This window comes from Cyrtonyx montezumae, unplaced genomic scaffold, assembly GCF_038088225.1.
Source record: "Cyrtonyx montezumae isolate F1298 unplaced genomic scaffold, pur_monq_1.0 scaffold_5, whole genome shotgun sequence".
Taxonomy (NCBI): Eukaryota; Metazoa; Chordata; class Aves; order Galliformes; family Odontophoridae; genus Cyrtonyx; species Cyrtonyx montezumae.
In genome coordinates, this window is record NW_027072056.1 from 17399471 (window position 1) to 17413668 (window position 14198).

Consider the following 14198-nt stretch of genomic DNA (forward strand, 5'->3'; position numbering starts at 1 on the left):
CCACTTAGCATCAACTTTGCAATCCTCCTCCTGATACTCCAGTCCCTCCACATTAAAACGACACATCATTGTTTGTCTAGAAAGAAAAAAAAAAAAGGAATGAACATAAAAAAAAATGTTAAGAAATATTTACTGTTTTTTTCTTTTTCTTTTTCTTTTTCTTTTTTTCTTTTTCTTTTTCTTTTTCGTTTTCTTTTTCTTTTTCTTTTCTTTTTTTTTTTTTTTTTTTGTAAATAAGGCATTCCTAATCTTAATCAGTGCAATTCCTGACCCTTGAAATGACTGCAAAAAAAAACAAGAGGATACGGTGAGTAAATAGCATAGTCATCAGCTACTTGTCAGGAATACAGAGAGCTGCCCACAAAGTATGCTGTGCTGAGAACACTTTCAAAGATGAAAAAGAAAGAGGCTCATAGAAAAATAACAATTCTCTCAAGTAATCTTCATCAGAGGATGTTTCTGTGAAATAACCTTTAGAGACCTCTGATAATTCAGTACCTCAACATCTGGTCACCGAAGTACTAGATCAGAAAAGAGATGTTCATAAGCCCTTTTGAAATTCCATTCTTCCATAACAGCAGGGCACTATGGTGTATGGTATATGACAAGGATGGATTAGTATGTGATGGCCTAATGATTATCTGAAGAAGGGAAAAAAAATATTGCACTATCTCTATGTAAGTTTCATTTATCCACAAAATAACAATTGTTTCTATATTTGCATTTCCATTATACAGAACAGCCTACCTTCTGACATACCAGCACAATGGTGCTGCTTTATTTACTTAGGCTGGATGGTTTGCTGTTCACAGCATGACCAGCCGGTAGAAAAATAGGACTCAATAATGCGAACATTTCACAGTAAATAAATTGCATTAATACAACAATATAAAAGCTGTGCTCAGCAGTTTCGGAAGGACAAGGTCTGCTCTAGAACAGTGTATGCAGCTTTCTTAAGAGTCACTTTGAAAACTATTAAGGCTTTTTTTTTTTTTTTTTTAATATGAAATAATTCAAGAAGATTTCTATAGAATTTCCACTTAGGATTCTGTTGGTTTACTTCTCTTCACTAAGAGAGTTACAGGTTCAGTTGGTCGCTTTCAAGAATGGTTCTGTGGTTCTATTTCTGCCTCATATTCACTGCTGTGGCCTTCAGTGTAAAATCTTTCAGTGACTAAAGACGACATAAGGAACAGAACAGCTTAGTCATTAACTCAGAGTCACTCCATCCAGAGATAATCCACACTTACCTTTCCAAGCTAACTAAAGACTCAGAAAGGTTCTTCAGGGATTAGATCTATTGACTTGATTGCCTGACAGATTTAAGATTCCTTGTGCAGAGCCCCAGTTCCACTGCAGGTTGACATAGAGGATATATAATGTTCATTCACTGTTTCAAGCTATAAGAGAGACTGGGCCTCCTGTCCTTTGGTCTTCTCTGGTTCTAAGCTATCCAGAGTTGCAAAATAAAAAACAACAAACCCTTTCTGTATTTTGCTACAGCCTAAGCAGAACCTGTACGTGGAATGTATTCTAAAGCTCCATTCAGCACTGTCACCTTTGATACTGATGCACTGCTTACAAAGGAGCTATAAATGTTTGACAATAAATGAGACACTCTGTGTCACAACTGTGCACCTTATGTCAACTGACATGAATTGACACTTTATGTTAAGTAAGTGGTACAAATTAGCTCTGATTTTGTTCTAATAGAGTCAATGGTGTGCCTTGTGGCAAGGGAGACTTTCCATAAGGCAGTCTTTGACTTTGTATCTACCTTCTCTGTCTCTCATGGTGTCTCATGGAGTACTTTGGATGCACGGCCCAGTGCAGCACCAACAGACATTTCTTGTATTTGTCTGACAGTCCGTGCAAAACTCATGCTATTTAGTAATGACAAAGTCCATCAGAGAGGGACAGTGCATTATTTTGCCAGCACTGAAACCTGTCTGGCCATCATAAGATAATATTTTATATATTGCTTGAAGGATTATTTTAGCTCTTTGTTTGAGCTTGACTGGAACATGGGACTCTTGCAGTATGAATGAAATATCGTTGTCAAAGGAAAGAATACAATGAGGTCATATCCTTCTTAGTTTGAGGAGATATAAAACAAAAAAAAGAAACACACTTGCCTGCTTTTAACGCTCCCAGTTGCCCTCCTTCTCCTTGACTCCTTTGCAACAACTGCAATCTTTTCTTTTCTGATCCGGCATTGAAGGAAAAGAAGAGCCTCTTGAATATGGTTGTTTCTCTTCAGAAATTACCTATTTTGATTTTTGTAAAGGTACCTTAAAATCTTACATTCAAAAGAAAGAAAAAAAGCAGTGATGTTTTTAATTCTTTGTATGAGTCAGTACTGCTGTTCAGTAGTTTAAGACTTGCCCTTCTTATCACTGAACATGTCTCACCAGTGTTACTGCAACCTGAGGTAAAATTACAGAAGGTAAGATTTAAGCCTTTACAGCCTTTGATAGGAATTAATAAATACCATGTAAACATGTTTACTGTTACATGTTTGTGCCATTTGTCACTACTTCACTGTCAGTGTTTTAGCTCTAATGGATACCACTGTGTCCCAAAAGGTCTTCTAGAACCAACCAGGTAAGATAGACTTACTTACCTTGTCTGCTGTATGCTTGTTTCTTTTCTCAACTAATTGTGCACATCATAGAGTTTGTGCTGAAGTCTTTTTTTTTTCTAGATAATACTAGACACAATGTAACCAATAAAATATTGTTTAAGTCAAACTACTTCTGTCTCTTTTTTAAAACAATATATTTCTTCATGCTTACCTAAGCATCTGAAGTACAGAGCATGAAGCCATAACAAAAATCCATAGCAGAAAGTGATGCAAGGCATTTTTCTATTTTATTCCTCAATAAAAATAATGTGCATACTTACTTTCTAAATGCACTCATTTCTACAGTGCACAGACACTGACAAGCTCCCATTGTTCTTTCTTTGCAGATATGATTTACACAAGGTGGACCCAGAGTGAAATAAAGAAGTAAAATGAAAATACTGTTGCCATATTTGTATTTATCATTAACAAGACAACTGCAGCCTACATTCTCTCTCATGATTATAATTAATATGAAAGGGTAGGAATTATAACAAACAAAAAAATTTCTAGCACATTATGCATGAGATTTGAACTGATTTTATTATAATCCTCTGTGACATCCACACAATAGTTAGAAAGCTTGAAGCAATTAAATATAATAACTATCTAAATATGTTACATTTCTTTTTCAGCCACTGCTAAATTATAACCTTAAAAGTGATGGGATTTCACCAGCCTCAGTGACTGTTGTTCATAAAGGAATTTCTGTATCCAGTTTTAATTATACATGACCTGTAAGTCTATTTTTATATTTGTTGCCACTTCTGCATAAGGGCAGAATGCCAACTTTCCTCACAATGCTGTCCTGAAACACTGGTAAAGTCAAAGCAGAAGGGGTGCTCAACTAGATCCTCCATCCAAGACCAGCGCTTCTTAGCTTCGCTTGGCTCTCCTTCCATTAAAGCTGCTAAAAGTGTGATAAGCATCCCCAAGTGAGGATCTGACCTGCAGTTTTTGAGCAAGAACTTCCATCAACACAGCAAAAATTTCAAAGCATTCACTTTGACAGTCTGAGGCCTTCTGCAACAAACACTTCTTTCCCTGTCACACCATCCTCCCGCCTAATGACTCTTCTGCTGACAGTAAACTAAATATTGAACACCCCTTCAAGGAATTTGCCTTTTTACTTCTGAACGTTTGAAAGACACTGATAAAATGTCTAATTATTTGAATAATCAAGGCAATGAATATTTGATCACTAACATCAAAGATGCAGACCAAATTTCAGAGTTGAGGTATGTGCTTAACTTTGCATTACTCCTAACACAAAAATTTATTATTTCCTTGAGAAATTTCCTTGTGTTTGTTAAAAGTGCTTTTCCTCTACCTCTTGGAATAGTGGAACTGAGAAATATTGGGAATTTATCCATATATCTTCAGTCACCTGGAAATTCTAACTGTGCCACTTCTTAACAAGTTGTTCTATTAAAGAAATCGGTGAATGACTAAGGAAAATAACCTGAAATTTGGACACAGTTTAGTAATGGTCTGAAGCCCAGCTAGGCATGGAGGTTAATATTAATTGCTACAAAAGCATGGACGACTGTCCTTTGTGAATGGCTTTAAGTGAGAAATTATCCTTGTCCCAACCTGGGAGTTCCTATTTGTTTGCCCTTCTCTCCATGACAACTAGAAGATGTGCCAGTTTAGTCCTAATCCCTCATTCCTGTCTCATTCCTCAGGGCCCGGCATCACATCTAGCTCTGATCATGAACAAATACACTTTGACTCTGACATAACCTAATACTCAAACTACCATTAGTTTGAAAAGAAGACAAACACTTTTCTCGTGTGTTTCAAACACACCTTAAGCAGCTCTGGGACCTTCCATCACAATAACTATATAAACCTTGTGCATTTACCTACCTTGACAGTTGTTCAGATGTTACACTATTTTGGTTTTAGATGATGTAAATTAATAACTTCTCTCTCTCAAGATGCAGGTGATTGCAAAGGCAGAAAGGTCACCTAATGAAGCCTGAGTTGATTTAGGAATATGGGCTTGGCTCCTCTGCATTCCCTGGAGCAAAAGCTTCAGTACAGAAGATCAAACATGAGATTCACCTACCTCTGAGCACAGATGCATTTCAGGACCAAGTCTGAAAAGTACAATGCAGGTCCCTTTACTCAGGCAGAATAGTACACGACAAATGTATCACTGCACAGTGACATCCAAGCAGCATGCCACAAGGTCAAAGCCAGGTTCATAATTCACCCTATTACCTGCTTAATCCATTCCTTATCCAATTTATTACATGCATTTCCTATTGGTTATATATCTTCATGCATCACCAACTGACTTTTAATCTCTGTGATTTAATCTGCATTATGGAAACACTGTGTATGACCAAGTTTTACTTACTAGAAAAAACATGATGCATTTTTTAGTGTTCTGTTTGGACATTTTCCAATCTGAAAAACCTCACTGTGCTGTCTTTCAGGTACCTGTGTTATCTTCAGTACTCTAATATTCTGCTCGTTAATCTACGTACTATCACTTCTGGTGCAAAACTATATTTAGACTTTCTAAAAGCAATATAACAATATTTCAACCTATAAATCAATCCAAGTTCTTAGACAGAAAATACACCTAGCAGTTGTTAGTTGTATTTACCTGAAGACATTTATAGGGTATGTTATCAAAATACTCTATTATTCAGTAGAGTTGGTTACAAAATAAGAAAACTACAATTTATTTCTGATTCTGAATAGCCTTTCTTTAGTGGCTATATGTTACCTTTTATCTCCTGCTTGCTGGTAAACCTGATTTCTTTTATTTTTTTCTTTTAATCAGAGAACAAATAATCTATTAAACTAAAAACAACATAAAAAAATCTTTTTATAAAAAAAAAAGACTTCAAATTGTTCAAGTAAATTTTAACTAAGGCAAATATCTGTAACCCTCTTGAAAAGGTAGAACTTCCTAAGGCTTCTAGAAATGCACAACTAGACAGAGAAAGTGAGATAACAGCCACAATGTCTGTAGTAAAATTAGCCTGGTGACACATAGCAGTATCGTTTGGTCACCATGGTCACATCTAACCCTACATGAAATCAAAATAGAAAGAAGAAAAGATGCCACCTGTGTTATGTTAACCTAGTGCCAATTAGAAGACTGAAGTATTGCAGGTTTTTCATCTCTATGATTACATCCATAGCAAATAAGTGATCCAAGTGCAAGGACAAAGAGATTGAAAGGAAGATTATTTACTCAAAGAGCTCTCCAATTTCCTGATGGTAGAATTCACTGAGAGGAAAACAAACAAAAAAAAACCCCCAAAAAACAACAACAAAAACAACAACAAAAAAAGCCCACCCATAACTTACATCTGAGGAACTTCAGCTGAAATTGCAGCTATCCACTACAGAGAGAGAGAATAAGCTTCCTGGAAAAAAAGGTAACACCTGTATTATTGCAATTTTGACTGTCAAGAAGTAATTGCAAATTGTTCTTGTGCCTGGACCTCTGCTTGCAGATCACAGACTGGCTGTAAATAAGCAACAATCCCTTAAAAAGAAGAAGCCCCAGAGAAGTTGGAAAAACTAGCATAGAACAGGCCACAAAAAATCCTAACCATAGAATTTGAAGTACTAACATACAATAAAGAAATTCAAAATCACTTGTTGAACTACCTGTTTGCTGGCTACCATTTCATTGTGATTCTTCCTTTTTCCTTTTGGAACCTCTAACCTCTGACACAACAATCCCAATCAGTTGTGAACATTTGCCATGAGTGAAGACCTGCTTAGAGGACTGATCCCAACTTACCTACTAGTCGGTATCATTCAGCACTGGTGCTTACACACAGAGTCCTGCCTCTGTGAAGAACCAGCACCTGTGGTCATATTCTGCTGTCACAAAGGAAAAAGAAGTCAGAAATGCACTGTTCCTCAGAGCCTAGCTTCACAGCCTTTCCTAAGGCTCCCAGCCTCTCCCTTTCAAATAAAAGAAACCACTGCTTAATGAACCAGGGCTGTGTTTCCAAATGTAGCAGTTTTTCACATGAGATGGATACCTCAATTTCTGGGAATTTGCAGGATTTATTCTTTTTTCAACAGAAGTCTAATTTGTCTGGTGAAGTCTGACCCATCTGTTTGCTGCCTAGTTTCTATAGCAGGGCTTAAGCACTGGTTTGATATATGAAACAAAACAAAACAAAACAAACTAACAATTGTTTTCTTAAAACAAGCTTCTACTTAAAAAAAATCACAAAGCTGACGACGGCATACCCTGTTATGTAAAAGTGAGAGAAGGTCTCAGACAGTCAGTGTTATACATGGAAAAAGCTAATGGAAAGAAACTCCTCTTACAGTCATTGGATCCAGGCAGGCAGGACAGAGCTCCTCCAGCATCATCAGTGCATGTGGATAGAAAGACCTGGACAGGAGACACAGACCTTCATTTCATACCTCACCTTTGTATTTGTCCAGTCTAACTCATGGTAACCTACTTGACTGGTAGAACCAGTGGTGTGAATTGCAGCAAAAGCTGCTCAGGTTATAGAGGTAAAAAAAGAAAAGCCCAAACCTCTGTTCCTGTGATGAGCTATGAACACCTGCTCAGCAAGTGAACTCCTACAGAGTTCACTGATTTCTCCAGGCTTTGGAGCACATTTCTGTAGCTGAGAAGCAGAAATTTTATCTCGTGATGTTTGCCCGTTCAAACCACAAAGACATGGCAAGGTGAAAAGCTATAGTTTCAATTATTTTCCTTAAATTACACGTGTGTAAGAGAGGGGGCAGATGAAATAGACAGAATTGCTGTTATTTAGAAGCAAGGGGAGGGGGGGGTAGGGAGGAGGATATTGTTTTTTCTCCACCACATCTGAAACTGAGAATCTCGGGCAACAAAGGAAGTGTTTGCTTAAAAACAGGTAAATTATTTATTATTCTCAGTTCATGTGAGGAAGGAACTAGAGAACTATTTAGAGTACAGAGGAGCATATAGTACTTCCTTAGACAGCAAAAAGTGTGAAATGTGAGAGGTGAAATTGCTAGAGAAGCTTGCATCATTCTGTAGACTTTTGCTGACTTCTTAACAGTTTGAGTTGTAGAATGTTTACATGGCTGGATAGATGCATGAATTCAGGTATGCTCGTCAGCTTTTCTCACCAGAAAACATGCACCTCAGAAGACACTGATCTGTGTGACAGGTAGCATCTAATTGACATTGGTGGATAAGATGCTATATAAATAATAAGATGTTAATGTCATTTAACTAACAGTGCTGCAGATAGAAATACAGTATGGATTCATTACAGCTACACCTGTACACGTGAAGCAACGTTTGGTCTAACAGTGGTTGACCCAGGGGAAGAATAGCACCAAAGCCCTACTTGAGAAGTGGTGGCATGGCATGGCATGCAGCTCTTGGAAAGCTGCGCTCTGGACCTCAAGCTGGATGGCCTCTCACAATCCTCTCTCCCTCTGAGCTTGGAAAACTGGATGTGGACCAGAATCTCCTGCTGCTGTGCTCTTTTCATGATGAAATGGGAAGCAGATACTGCTCAACATCAGAAACAGTTTTATAGTGACTTCTACAAATTTACCTGATATTTACATACTAATGCTTCCTAGGACTGATTCCAGGTGACCTCAGCAACCTTTTGCTCAGTTGATAGTTTAAGTAATGCTTCTGTTTAGTTGCTATTTTTCTTGAAGACCTTCATTCTTGCAAGAAACAACTGGGAGGTTTTGTGTTGCACCATTCCTGCGTGGATAAGGAATTACATGAATTTTTCTTTATACGACTTGACAGTGAATTTATTTTGTTGTGCTGTTTTTGACCTAAGTAACTATTTTTATTTCCTGTCCAGCTGAGTTACTTCTTGATTTGCTGAAAGCTAAGGAACTAGAGCTGTGAGATTAAGATTTCTAAAAAACATGCTTTTGGAGAAGTTATTTGGCTGAAACAAATGCCCTGCTTTGGTCTATCAGAGCCATGTGTCCTTCCTGCCTCACTTAGCAAAGCTGTATCGCGAGGCAAGACAGTCATTGCTGAATGCTGCTTCTTTGAAAGTCACAAGTATTTCAAAACACACAAGTATTTCAAATGGAATTTCTAAGATTTGGTGCTTTGAGTTGAGAAAAAAACTTTTGAAAAGTTTGGGTTTTCTTTTTTTTTTTTCCCTAAGCTTTTTTCCTTTTCTTCAGCAGTTTATAAAAATGATATAGTAGCTCCTAAGAGCTTGACTGACTTCAGTGGGTTTCTGGCAATGGAATCACTTGAGCTTCTAGACTTGTAATTTAGAGCATGAAAAGAGCCACATCAGGGCTGGTCAACACCATTAGCCACCCTCCAGTAGTGACAAATAGTGTAACCCTGGGGAAGAATGTAAGAATGAGACTTCAAGACTGAGGCAGAGATTATATCTTCCAAGTCCATGATGGATTCTTTCTTTCTCCCACCAGTTCAGCTGCTGGCCTTTTTACTTCAAGAGCATTTCTGGCTCATAGCCATTAATTTGATTACCTAACTAATGAGTTTACCCAAACTTACAGCTTAATTGGATGTTGGAGAATTATCTCCTGATTGTTTTGAATGTGACAGTTCATTTTTGTCCCCTACTTCTTGTAGCATGAGAAAAAATGAACAATTTTTCCCTATTAAAGTCTTCATTTACAATTGCACACCCCTGTATCATAGCAACTTCAGGCATCTCTTTTCCAAGAGATGTCTCTATTTTTTTCTCAGCGAAGAAGCTATTCACTGTGTGTGCTCATCCTTCTCCCTGACTTGTGTTCTTTTGTGTCTCAAGACAAGTACAGAGCTAAATAAGTACTACCCAGAGATCCCTTAGCTTCTTTGAAATGCAGTGATTTTCTCAGAAGTGCTGTGTAAAAATGACATATGTGAAATACAACGAAATTTGCTGGAGACTTCCAACACCGAAGATTAAGTAAATATGATTTTACTCTATGTACTAAATCTACTGATGAGTAAGTTAAGTTCCTCACAACAAATTAGTTACTGTAACTGCTGGTGATGAGCAATTAACTTCCTCATCACCAGCAATTACAGTAACTCATTTTCTGTTTTTCTCATGCTGGGGATAATTCTGCCTTGGAGAATTTACTTGGTATCTCTTTTTTTTTTCTTCTATGACAGATGTTTAAGCTGACACTTCCTCATATAACAAGTGAAAACAGACTTCAGTTACACTTGATGGAAACCCCCTAATATCATCAGTAGTGGTACAGACCACAAGTCCTTCATTTTGCCTCTCAGACAGTGATTTGGCAGCCCTATATACGATAATGTAAGAATAATTGCTTATTACATTTCTGCTGCAACATACAAACATCGTGTAGTACAGCATTAATGTCTGACAACCCAGCTGTCATCTCTCAAAAAATACTTGCTGTCTAACTACTGTAGCTGTAACTGCTTCAACTTCAAACCGAAGGAAGAGATACTGCTCCGGGGCATTCTGACAGGGTGTTATCTTTCGAAAAGACAGATGTTTGTGCTGGAACTGTCGGATGGTTTTAAGGCTTATGCACGTTTCAATAAATAAGTGCTAAATCACTTGCCAGGTCCTGAGTTAAAGTCCAGGCTAGAAGGTCTTTCAGAGAAATATGTCAGTGACACATAAAACTAAGAGCAGCATGTTCTCAGCAGAAGTTTCAAATCACCTTTTAAACAACAGAAAGAGCCAAGAAACTCTAGCTTTAGGGCTTTATGAACGTGAGAGGACATTGAGAATGTACGAAATAGATGGAGTTGCCACTCTCTGCCCTTCTCTGTTTCATTTCCCAAGAGAAATACTTTAGAGAAAGGGCAAATAATTCTTCACCTTATAAGGGATTTTATTATTTGAAGTGGTATGATAGCCCTTATTGACCCAACTTTGATTTGTAAGCTGCTGATGAAATTAATTTGGCCTTTGGTATAACCACAATTAACTTCTCCAGAAGGGAGGTGATATGCAGTCTGGCAATGAAAAATGTCTCTGCAAGGGCCAGCACTGGGCCTTACGTGTTGTTGGAAGCTTCAATAGACTCACATCAGACTGAAGTGGGTCCTCTGCACAGGGCAGAATTTCCCCTTAGGGGATAAATTATGGAAATTTTTTCACATCAGAATGACTGACAAACTATTATTTGATGTAGGAGTTTAATTCGGAACCCAGGATAATGGTCCCAACAAAGAACTGGAGGATGACACTGATTGAATGGTGCTTAATATTCTTTGTTTAGAAAGCCTAGTTAACCTGTCACTGCTAAATGAATATAAGTGTTGTGTCGGTGGGTACTTTAAACCCTGTCTTGTATTAATAAATAGAAGTAGAATAAACTACTGAGCTTTAGAACTGTTTACAGGAGAATACATGAAGCATTCCTTCCTTCTTTTAATCTGGCAATTGCTTATTGATGGAAAAGAAAAGGAGGAAAAAGAGAAAACAAAAGCAAAATAGGGATCCCATTTTTTTAAATATTCTGAAAACCAGGAACAGATATGAAAGACCTTTTACCATTATCAGAATGCACATTTGAAGACTCTCATTCTGAGAAACTCACTCAGTAGACCACTTAAATTTACTCAGGAATTGCAGATAAGCATACACAAAGCAAATTAATTCAGGTAAATAAAGGGAGAGGTGGGGTTGGGTAGCAGAAATAAAGAGTACAATGTAAGTGTATGTACGTATATGTACATACACAGAAATGCCACACTCTATGCACATGTCTGGGCCTTCATGCCTCTTAAATGCTTAGTCATTTTTTCATAGTTCTTTGTGGTCTGTATTTCCAAGCATGGAAGCATCACCAGCAGACAGCTAGCAGGGCAGCAGAATAGCTATCAGTGTATTTCCTCCTTTTCCTCTCTCTGGCTATTCAAAGCATTATGAACACTTTCCCTAACAAAACCTAAAGCTTTTTCCTGGGGAAGGGACAAGAAACAAAACAAAACAAAAACAAAAACAAACAAACAAAAAAAAATGTGATGCTTCTCAACATTAAAAAAGTTTGGCTCCTTTGTTCACTTTAAATATTTTTTCATAAATGCTCTGTAATTTTTTTTAGAGCTCATACTTGTTTAAAGCAAAGGGGGAAATAAAGGAATAAGATCTATTTATTTAATTTAGATTAGGTGGGCATCTTGGAAGCAATTCTTACTAATCTCCTCTGTTCCTGATCATGGACTTTCTGTGCAAAGCAGACTCTAGTTTGAGCCAGAGATTCCTCTGAAGGATGCACCCTGAGACTCCAAAACACGCTCCACTCGCAGAGGAGTCTTTGTCTACAGATCTAACGCAGAGTAAACTGCAAACGTGCAGGATATAGACCTCAGCACCACCTGCTTTGTTCTGCAGGTCTCCCATTGCAATACAGTACTTGTCACTGGAGGCAGAGGCAGCTCTGGCCTGCGTTGTCCCATGGGCAGGGATTACTAACAGCTGTTTGCAGAGGCCAAGTAGCTCATTGAAAGCTCGAAGGCACAGCTGCTGTGCAAGCACAGACGTTAAAGACCTGATGCATTTGCCTTCCGAATTCAAACAATAGTGACATTTTGAGAGAACAACAGTTTTTGGATTTCTTTAGGGCAATATCTAGTAAAGTAGAAGAGTATCTAGTAATGGAATAGAATATCTAGTAAAGTCAAAGGATTTGCTAACAGCTGGAGGCATTTCATAATGCACCTTTTTCTTTTGTTAATGCAGGACTGGCCTGTAGCCCCTGCAGTATTGCAGAAACTTGAGATAATCTTGGAGAAGATATGTGCTTGCTTGTTCTAATTTCAGAATGAAGTGCAGCAGGTGATCTGCTCTCCAGCTCCACTCCTCACCTTTTTTGCTCGTTTTAGTGTGTATCTGATGATAGAAGAAGGACGTGTACCCTTTGAGGTGGCATGTGTAAAAGTAACAAGCTCAAGTAGAGTCAGGCATGTAGCATATGCAAAGCCCTCACTTGCTGAACCTCCGTGGCAGAGCAGAGGCTGCACAGACTGTCACTCTCGTGCAGAAATGTTGACTGAAGGATGCTCTCATGTCAGTTCTTACCCAGCACGCCATGCTAACTGAACCTACGCTCTTCTTTCAGTGCTCTCCTGAGGGAGCCTGGCAGCCTCTTCTGGGGGGATGAGTGTCAGTGCCCTGACAGTAATTCTTAATTATTTTCCAACTTTGACAATTAATAACTAATAAGTCGTGTCTAATCAAACGGGATTTCGACTCTGTGGTCCAAGCTCAATTTACTGTACTTCCGTAAAAGTAATTTTTTCCTTTTCCCTTCCCTGAAGGCACCATCTTCCTTGAGTTCTGGGAGGTGAAGATTAAGCTGACAGATGGTATCAGCAGAAGAATGATTATGAGCTTTAAAAACCTTGATATTTTGGCTTAGTACACCATTTTTCATGCAAATACTGACATGGATATTAGCATCCAATTAAGAAAGTATAAAACTATGCCATTCTGTTACACTTCACATTGCAATCATATAATGTTTCATTAAAAATATTGAGAAAGGCTGCTCTGAAAGGGATAAAAATCAATGATGTATATGTTCCTTCTGCTTTTCTGTGCTGGTACTAGGCGGTACTAAAAATTGGCTATGTCTCTAAAGTATTCCATTAAGCTGACTGAGATGCTGCTCTCGATTTTGGATCCTATCCTTATCAAAAGGATCTGTTTATATCACAGTACTACTTGGTGATAAGGCTCTCTTCTGAAATCTCCCTCTATGTGTCAGTACTTCTACAGGGTTAAGATCCAAATGTTTGTGATAAGCCCAGACTGATTTATTTCTAGAGGTTAGGTTACATCCAGATGTAAATCACTTATTAGTTGGACTCTAAAGGATAGTGATTTGTGCCAGGCAGACAAAATCTTTTACACACCGACTACCTCATAAACTACAAGAAAATGCTTCTAAATAGGTAAAAAGACAAGAAAATAAAGTCTACTCACAGATGTCAGAAGAAAATTCTTGGTCAGGTTGAAAAAAGCTGATCAGACGTTGACTTCTAGTGGTGGCGACTGCTGGGGAACATTTTGGTGATACAATTTTCTCTGCTTTCATGATATTTTTGTGCTTTCTGTGAAGGGGGAAACAATATTCAAGTTAAGAGTTAGGAATTAAAACCCTAAAGTCTAACCTTTTGGCCAAAGAAAAGAGACCACTGTGACTTCATGCTACTCTTCCTCAGTATAAAGCAAATTTCTCTATCGTTTGTAGTACAGAGGTTCTAATGATGCATAGGAATAGTTAAGGAAAATGTAAGACTGTGAAATATCCACAGAACAGTCATACAGGCAGGAAAAACATAGGCAAGAACCAACGTGTTAATTACACTAACATGGATCTGTAGGTGATACTAAGAAAATATTTCTAAATTATTTAGGTTGTCAACATTTTCAGAAAAGGCAAGACTAGCAAACACTTTTTGTTTTGTTTTATTTTCCCCCTGGAATACTTCTGCTGAAAATAATGTCCCTGGTATGGCTGAACAGAAGTATCTGGACAGCAGAGATAATGCTCTGACTTATTTTATCATCATTATGATTGCATCACTGTTTAAAAATATGGAATAAGTAGTAGAAAGAAATTTCCCAATCTCAAAATATGGAGT

The 14198-nt window shown here is 37.8% G+C and overlaps 1 long non-coding RNA gene across 1 annotated transcript; it reads right to left on the bottom strand.

The window, feature by feature from the left end:
* Nucleotides 1-2223: 2223 nt before the first annotated feature.
* LOC136056150 (uncharacterized) lies at nucleotides 2224-13648 on the bottom strand. Its single transcript, XR_010622914.1, has 3 exons — nucleotides 13537-13648; nucleotides 8176-8336; nucleotides 2224-2267 (listed from the first exon to the last, which is right to left on the bottom strand). It is a non-coding gene; the product is annotated as an uncharacterized LOC136056150 (long non-coding RNA).
* Nucleotides 13649-14198: the final 550 nt, after the last annotated feature.